The sequence below is a fragment of the Vombatus ursinus genome, unplaced genomic scaffold (genome assembly GCF_900497805.2).
Source record: "Vombatus ursinus unplaced genomic scaffold, bare-nosed wombat genome assembly UNPS02014841.1, whole genome shotgun sequence".
Classification (NCBI taxonomy): Eukaryota; Metazoa; Chordata; class Mammalia; order Diprotodontia; family Vombatidae; genus Vombatus; species Vombatus ursinus.
Genome location: NW_020954619.1, coordinates 16264251 through 16272674, shown reverse-complemented (window position 1 = coordinate 16272674; position 8424 = coordinate 16264251). Strand labels below are relative to the sequence as shown.

Below are 8424 nucleotides of genomic sequence, written 5' to 3'. Positions count from 1 at the left end.
ATCATTTTACAGATGAAGAAACTGAGGCCCAGAAAATATGAGTGGCTTGCCCAAGGCCACACCCACAATAAGTATGAGAGCAGGAATTGGGGCTTCTGCCTCCAAACCGAGATGCTAAAATGATTCCCCACACTATTCAATAAACTCCAATGACTCCTTATGGCTTCCAGGATCAAGTATAAATACCTCTTTGGGGCATTAAAAGCCCTTGACAAACTGACCTCTTACTAATTTTTTCCAGTTTTCTTGTATTTCACTTCTCTCAATTAACTCTACAATACAGGGATCCAGCTGTCCCTCACAAAACTCCATCTCCCAACTGTGCCCCTTTCACTGGCTTCCCCCAATGCTTAGAATGCTTTCCCTCCTCACTTCTGCCTCCTAGCTTCCTTGGCTTCTTTCCCTTCTTTCCCTGGTGAGATTCCACTCAAATCTCACCTTTTGCAGAAGGCCTTTCTTGCTCTCCCCTCCCCTAGTTCCTTCCCTCTGAAATTACCTTCCATTTAATGTAGGTATGTGTATGTATCTTCTATGTTCAAATCTATTTGCATATTATCTCTCCCACTGGAATGTGAATTCCTTTAGAGAAGGGACCATGTTTTTGCCTTTCTCTGTATTCCCAGCATTTAGCACTGTGCCTGCCACATATTAGTGCTTAATAAATGCTTGAGGACTGACTCTACCACACTGCTCCCCCTTTCCTCTTCTTCCAGGAATATGTGTGGGAAACAAAGCAGTGCTCAAATCTATGAATTATGGTTTAGTATTTTGCAAAATAAGGTAAATTAAAATGGTTAAAATAGGTAACTTCAAGCATTTATGTTTGCATAAATACATAGAAATGTGTATATATTTATAGTTAGCTAGATTCCCTAGTGACTATTCACATTAATCTAATAAAAAGATTAGTTTTTCCCCCAGGAATTTTGATGATTTTTAATGTATTCTTACTGTGTTGGATACTACAATTTGCAAAGAATTAAAATTGCAAGAGACCAAAAATGAAATGTAGAGATGTGTGCTACACTTAAGTCAACTGTTGCATATTACCACTGATGATTTGCATCTATGAAGCAGTGTAAAAGAGTTCATCATGAAAATGCATGATAGAAAAAGAAGGTGGGTGGATGCTAGCAATAAGAAGTGGGCAGCCCAAGAGCTGTGCTGGGATTTGTGGAATGACAAAAGATGAAGGGAACCTTTCAGCATCTTGGGTAGATAATCTCTAGTCCAGGAGAGCAAATGGACAAGAAGGCATAACAGATAAGCAAAGTTCTCCTCCCATTGGAGGGGGGTACCCACATCATTGAGATCCACTGAAGTATATTTGTAATGCATGTCTTTTCTCCCTCTCATTTCTGTGTAATAGGCTAAAATGACATATGATCTTGACCCACATTCTAGGATTCAAAATACTCTATACCAAAGGTATTTCAACCTCAGTGATATGTTGGACAAGATCTATCAAAACATTTAATTAGCCATGCTGAACTTAATATAGCTAATTTTAAAATTGAAATTATTTTCATTATCCTAATGAGGTATCTATCTCCTTCCTAACAATTATGGTAAATTTTCATACTGACTTATATTCATTGCACCCTCTATTGGTTCATGAATTCATGATTTTTCATGATTCATGGATTTTCTAGTCAGGTCCCATTGTCGCTATGAAGAGTGCTTAGCATTAACAGATTCATTGAAAAACAAAAATGGGAAAAATGGATTCTCTAAGTATCAGCTTGACAAATAATTTTTCTTACTATAAAGTTCTGAAATCAACAAAAAGCTGCAAATTTGTATTATTAAAAGTTATGTGTGACTTGACGATGTTATATGTACTTAGGTTTACAAAACTAGGGGGAAATTCTGCCAACTGGGAAAAAATATTTGCTGATAAATGTCAGTTCTTAAAAATACACCATGTTTCAGCTTGAAAACCTGTATGGAAAAAAGTTACTGGTTCAATAGAAAATGTCAGGATCTATTATGGCAACTTCTAAGACCTATCTATCAAGCTATTTACCGTTTTTCTACTTCTCTACACAAGCTTTTCTCCTTGGAACTTTCTCACTTTAAATTAAAGAAAATTTAAGTTTTCAGATGAATGATAAAGATCCAATTCAGTCTGAACCACCTAACAATGACACTGAGGCATGGCACAGTAGAAGGAGTCAGATTTGGGGTCAGACGACCTGACTTCAAATTCTGATTTTGGTAACTTTATGTCCAAGAGTAAAAAAAACTCGACCCTTGATGTAGATACAATTGCATGATGATGGAAGATGCTCTCTCTTTGGCCCATTCACTACTGGAATGAAGACCATTCTAAGCAACCAGACCATTGACATCCTAGAAAAATGTTGACATCTCTCTTGAGGGTCGAACAGTTATTGTGAAGGGGCCCTGAGGAATCCTCCACAGGGATTTCAACCATATCAATGTTGAGCTCAGTCTCCTTAGAAAGAAGAAAAAAAGGCTCTGGTTACCACAAGTGGTAACCTACCACTTGTGGTGGGGAAATCAAAAAGAACTTGCAACCATACGCATAATCTGTAATCACGTACAAAATATGATCAAAGGCGTTACCTTGGGTTTTCGTTACAAAATGAGGTCTGCGTATGCTCACTTCCTCATCGATGCTGTTATTCAAGAGAATGGCTCACTTGTCAAAATCAGAAATTTTCTGGGTGAAAAATAGATCCAAAGAGTGGGCATGAGACCAGGTGTTGCTCATGCTGCTTCTCAAGCCCAAGAAGATGAGTTAATTTTTGAAGGAAATGATATTGAACTTGTATCAAACTTAGCTGCCCTGATTCAACAGGCCGCCCCAGTCAAAAACAAGGATATCAGAAAACTTTTGGATGGCATCTATGTTTCTGAGAAAGGTGCACAGTGCAACAAGCTGATGAATAAGTTGGAAAAGATGCCAAAGCCATGTTCTGAGGAGTCAACACTCATACAGATGTCAAAATAAAATAATTTTTGTCAAAAAAAACCAAAAAACTTGACCTTTTCTGTGCTTCAGCTTCCTCATCTAAAAAGTACCTCTTCCTACTCCCCTCATTCATGTCCCCATTTCCATTAAAAAAAAACAAAACACTACTAAGTAAATTTCACTAGCCCAGGATCCACAGGTATTGACTGTGGCCAGAGGTGAGAGGTCTATAAATCAATCTTTATCTTCAGGCACAGAGTGTGATAGTAATATTCTCTCTCCCCAAGAATAAGTAAATAGTCAATTCCTGATTTTTAAAAAATATTCTCTTAGCAAAAATTCAACTTCTGGGTGATTTTAAAAATTTCTTAGTGATCTCTATTTTCTGTTTGTTTGCTTGTTATTTTTTTAGCCCATAGGGCAGTCTTTCTCCTTCCTAAAGGAAAAGTACACTGAACTGCAAAAAGTAGAATTTAATGTTCTTTTTGAGCTATATCAAACATAAAGGTAAAAGGGGAGAAATTCATAGAATTTGAAGCTTAAAAATGCCATCTTCTCAATGGAATGGTTAAAGAATATATATGTTACTCATCACTATAAGGCACATTTTCCAAAAACTGATCATGTGTTAAAACACGAAGAAGTTGGGGGCAGCTAGGTGCTGCAGTGGAAAAAGCACTGGCCCTGAAGTCAGGAGGACCTCAGTTCAAATCTGGCCTCAGACTACACACTTGACACTTACTAGCTGTGTGACCCTGGGCACGTCACTTAACCCCCAATTGCCAAAACAAAACAAAAAAAAACATGAAGAAGTTAAAAATAAATTTAAAAAACCTAAATATTAAACATAATAAACTTTTCAGATCATATGCAAAAAGGTACTAATGAAGGGATCATAAGCAAAAGACAGATTTAAATGGAGATTCCTAAACAAGTGGATCACTGATTAAATATGAAAACCATTAGTAATTATGTGAAACACAATGATAATGATGAGATAATATGCCGGATTTTCTGGGATGCAACTAAATCATACCTGAAAGGAAAAAAATATATCCTCAAAATATTCATTAATGAAAGAAAAAAAGGGAAATATAATGAAATCAAGAATATATGATCAAAATCGACTAACAACAAAGAAACAAGTCCAAGGTAAGCACAAATGAGAAAATATTAAAAACTAGAGGAAAATAGAAAAACTAGAAACAAAAATACTATGAAACCAACAAAAGTAAAAACTGTTTCCCTGAAATACAAAACCTTTATCCAACTTTGCAAAAAAGCATCCAGAAGGAAATCTAATTAACCAAATAAAAATGAGTAAGATGAAATCACAATAAACAGACAAGAAATTAAAAGAATTATCAGAATGTACTACAGTTATATGCCAACAAAAATAAGAATTAAAAAGAAATTGGAGATTTTCTACAAAATATAAAATACCCAAGTTAACAGAAGAGCAAGTAAAGCTCAATCACAGAAAAAAGATTGAACTCACTGTAAAATAACTACTGAAGTAAAAGACCAAAATCGTGGTCCAAATGTATATGCATGAGAATTCTATCCATCTTTTTAAAGAATAATACCTCTTATTCCAGAAAATTGACAAAGAAAAATGTTCTCCAAAATTGTTCTTCTGAGACAAATATCATTCCAATATCTAAACTGAGAAAGGTTAAAGAAAAGAAAGAAAGATTTACACAATGTCTAAATTAGGATTTCTTTAAAGTTTTAAATAAAATCTTGGCCAAATGACTAAAACAATTTATCCAAAAATGTATTCAGTATGATCAAAATAGATTTATACCAAAGTTGTTGGATCCTCAAGATTCAGAAAACAAAAACTTACATAGTTAATCATAGTAAAAACAAAGACATCTAAAATCATGACTCTGTCAATATTTGCAGGAAAAACCCATGACACAATAAGTACAATAATAATTTTTGCTAAAAAAAAAATCCTTACAAAGTATAGTCAGAGAATGACATTTTTGATATTTTTAAAGTATCTCTCTAAAACAAAGAGAGAAGAGATTGAATAATGGATAGAGAAGCAACCTCAAAGTCAGGAAAATTTGACTTCAGAAGCACCATGGTATGAGTTGTAGACAGAGCATTGGAACTGGAGTAAAAATGAGCTAGGTTCAAATCCTGCCCTTGACACTTATTAATTGTTTGATCTTGACAAGAAACACATTTCCTTGCCTCAGTTCCCTCATCTGTAAAATGAGAGTGTTAGAACCAATGGCCTCCAAGGTCCCCTTCAGTTCTGTAATCTTCTGGATTCAAATTCACTTTCTGATATGTACTGGCAGTGTGATCTAGGGCAAATCACTTAAACAGCCTCTCAGTGCTCTAGGAAACTCTCTTAGATTATAAATTACAGAGAAGGTACCAATCTGTATTGGGAAAGGGTGTTTTCTCTTCTGGGAATCCCCTATACCAATGTAATCAGAGGGCCAATTCTTATCACTATATATGAAACCAAAAGTTTATGTTTTAGCAATAGGACAACACTAGAAGCTTTTCCAATAAATATTAGTAGTAAAGCAAGGATATCCCCTTTTCTCACTTTTTTTTAAATTCTAGAAATGTTAGCAACAGCAAAAGGAAAAGAGAAAGAAATTAAGAGCATTAGAAAAAAATAAGTCAAAGTGGACATAAAATTATCTCAATTTGATGATGACATGAAGGTTTACTTGGAAAATCTTGGGGAACCTCAAGTAAACTAATTCAGACAATAGTTCTGTGAAATTGCTAGCTACAACCTCCTGCAAACATAAATCAACAACATTTCTAATAAGTAATAGAAAAACACAGGAGGCATCAACAGAAAGTAAAGTTAAATTCAAAGTACCTACAAAGCATAAGAAATACCTGAAAGTCAGTACTCCTTAAAGAAATAAGGAACCACTTAAATAACTGGGGTTAGGGCATCCATGGCTTGGCTGTGCTAATATCATGAAAGTGACAATACTACCAAATTAATTTACAGATACAGTGCTACAAAAAGAAAATTGCCAAAGGAATTCATTACAGAGCTAGACAAAATAATTACAAAATTCATTTGAGGTAGCAAAAGATCTTAGAATATCAAGGGACATAAAGAAAAAGTAGAAACAAAGGATAAGTAACACTTCCAGACCTCAAATTACATTATAAAACAATAATCCTCAAAACTACTAGGTACTGTTTTAAAAAATTCAGATTAGTAGAGCAGACTAGATGTGGAAAAAATCTGAAAACACTGAACTAAATAGCCCAATGTTCAATAAAGCTGAAAATACAAATTACTAGAAAAGAACTTGCTATTTGATACGAATTGATGGGAAAATTGAAACAGTCCAGCAGAAATTAGGCTTTAATAATTATTGTAAAGCATATACTGTGATGAATTTAAAGTGGATGGGATCCAGATATTAAAGAAAATACATTAAAAATTAGGAGAAAAGAAAATCAAATAAAAGAATGTATCTAAAGCACACCACAGTGCCTGGCACAAAGCAGGCTCTGAATAAATGCTTTTTCCCTTGTCTCTTCCCTTCTCCCTTTACCTCTTGCAGTTATGGCTAGGGAGTGAATTATTAACCAATTGTGGGATAGAGACAATCATAAAATATAACATTGATAATTGTGATAATATGAAATTGAAAATATTTTTCATGACAAAAAATAATACAACTAGGATAAGAGGGGGAAAATTGAGAGAAAACCTCTTTATCAAATATCTATGATAAGGGTCTGATATCTAACATATATACTTAATAGAAATATATGATCAAAAGCTATTCCCAATAGATAAGTTTCAAAAGTATACGATAAACATTTTCTCAAAAGGAGAATTGTAAACTGTTAACAACCATACAAAAGCACTAATAATAAGGGAAAGGCAAATCAAGGCACATCTGAAGTTTCACCTCACATTCAGCAAATTGGCAAAGATGGGAATAGTCAATATTGAAAGGACTGGGAAAGGCAGGTACACAAATACACTTCTGGTGGAAATGTTAATTGTTCAAACAATTCGGTACTATATGAAAAAATGACAAAAATGTCCATAGCTTTTGAGAGAGGGTTGTATCGCTAGACATACATGTTCTGTTGTGCTGGAACCTGCTCAGACCCCTGGAGAGAGGTTAAGAGTTTGAACATGAGCTCAGAAAATCAGCACTTCAGAAGTCAGCCAGTACTGCACATGAGGGCTTGATTTATCATTTGATTTTCTGGACTTCGGAAAATGATGGAGAAAACATGAATAATTCAGATTAAATTTAAAAGTTTGTCTTGCAATTGTTGTTAGCTTTTTGGAGAGCTGGTTGTTAAATCTTGCCCAGTACAGCCTTGCATATATATTCCCAAGTCAGTGACAAAAAGAAAGGCCCTAGATACACCAAAAACATTTATGAAAGTATTTTTGTAGTAATCATGAACACTAAACAACATAGATGCCCTATCAACTGGTTGAAGAAATTAGGACATCTCAATGTAATAGCATACTGCTGTGATGTAGGCAATGACAAAAACAGAGAAATATATGTAACTGATGCAAAGTGAAATAAGAAGAGCCAGAAATATGTGTGTGTGTGTGTGTGTACATACATACACACACACACACACACACACACAGAGTGATTACTGCAAAGTAAATGGAAAGAACAACGGCTAGAAGTTGCAGATGAGTTGCCTATTTGCATAAGGGTGTTTTCAAGTGGGGAGTTTCTATAATGAAGAAATCACTGATTCAGCACCATTAGAAAATAGAGATAGATAGGTACACACATACACATATACATATATACATACATAATCTCTATGCATATATATACATATACATTCATATATATCTACATGTGCATACATATACATGTGTGTACTCCTATACGTGTGTGTGTGTGAGTGTGTGTGTGTGTGTGTGTGTGCATATGCTCGGGAAATCTGAAACCATTTCAGAGACTTAGCATTGCAAAACCTGAATTCCCTCAGCAAGTCAAAAAAGAAGACTTCTTTGGTAAGGTGGAGGGTGAGGAAAACACAAGGTAATTAGGTAGTTTGCCCCACGATCCATGGAATATTCTATACATTTCCAAGGTTGGGGGGAAGGTATTATTGCCTGTCTGCATTAGAGGCTTAGTTCAGTGATCAATCTTGGTAATATGTTTGGTCTGCTTCACTTTGATGGAAGACTTTCCAATGCCTCCCCATCTCTCCTCCCCTCAAGAGCCCAATTGCTAGTAGGCTTTAGAACACAGCATGATGTACTATGAGAATACCAGATGAAGAGTCAGATGACCCAGGCTCCATTGTCAGTTCTATAACATTAGCTATTTGATACTGGACAAGTCACTTCAACACTCAGTTTCTTCATCTTTAAAATTAAAGTAATGCTTTCCTTGTCTCACAGGGTAGGGTTGTTGTTAAGGATCCAATGAGATAAGGTACATGGCAGTGCTTTAAAAAAAACTGTACAAATCCAAAATGTTACTATG

At 35.0% G+C, this 8424-nt stretch overlaps 1 pseudogene; it reads left to right on the top strand.

The window, feature by feature from the left end:
* The first annotated feature begins 2316 nt into the window (after positions 1-2316).
* Positions 2317-2916, top strand: LOC114026528 (annotated as a pseudogene).
* The last annotated feature ends 5508 nt before the right edge of the window (positions 2917-8424 follow it).